Below are 1,107 nucleotides of genomic sequence, written 5' to 3'. Positions count from 1 at the left end.
CAGAAATTGTTGGTGGACAAAAAACAGCTTCTGGGGAACGAATGATGACTTAACGGTACTCAGTGAATCATTGTCAAGAGTTTTTTATAAGGCCTATCTGAAAATGTTCACCAGCCATTGGTACATCTCCCTCACGGATCAGCCCAATGCTCTAGTATAACTTTGCCCACCCTGGTCCACAAAAAGGCCTCCAGGCCATTCCAATCCACTCTTGTCCTTCTACAGCTTCTTAAGCACAGCTCCTCACTTTTGCACAGTGAATTTGTTGGAGGTTGGCAGGAAACCGGTGAAAAGGTTCCCATGTGTACTCACATTCAAAGGTTCCTTGATAAATTGCTCAGTGGAAAAGGACATACAGTATGAGGAAAATGTCAGTCAAACTGGGAAATGTTTGCCCCTCTCTCCTTGCAAAAACAACAACAACAACAACAACAAACTGAGTTGGCTCATAGATGCCATCTGAAAAGCCCACCCACACCTCTTGACTCAGCAGAAAGAACTCGCACGCCCAAGGGAGACTTTTAAAGCACACTTTCAAGTGCTGACACAATAGTAAGGAAAACAAGGACAAATGATGAACTCTGTGAACATGAGATTCTATCCATTTGGAAAATGTGAAGTTCTTGGCATCTGGATGGAATGCCTTGGCGTCCTCCAGTGCACCATGTGCGCCTGAGTCAAGTTGGCATCACCAGAAGCCATCACGTCAAAGATACACGGACTGAAGTAACATCATCTTGGGCAGTTTTCTTTGCACAGGCGTGGGGCACCTCTCTGGTGATGTTGCCACCCTGGGGGCAGCATGTGCTCCGAGGACCACGTGGTCTGAGTGGCAGCTGAAACACCACGGCTGCAAGTCTTTGTTCATCTGTGAAGAGAGGGACCACCCCTCAGGTGCTCGGATGGGAATGACAGGTGCCTGGCGCCTGGCGCACACAGCAATGGTAGTGCCAATGTACACGGCCTGGAGCTCCACATGCTGCCCAGGTATATGTTCATGAATGGTCAAGGTTGCCCCTCCGGCCTCTCACCACTCATTACTGAGCCCATCAATGAAAGCTGCTGGGAGGTTGTCTGCTCACGCCTGGGATAGTCTTCTCCCAATGC

Source organism: Sceloporus undulatus, chromosome 1 (assembly GCF_019175285.1).
Source record: "Sceloporus undulatus isolate JIND9_A2432 ecotype Alabama chromosome 1, SceUnd_v1.1, whole genome shotgun sequence".
NCBI lineage: Eukaryota > Metazoa > Chordata > Lepidosauria > Squamata > Phrynosomatidae > Sceloporus > Sceloporus undulatus.
The sequence above is the reverse complement of the archived record's forward strand: the minus strand, read 5'-3'. Positions refer to the sequence as shown.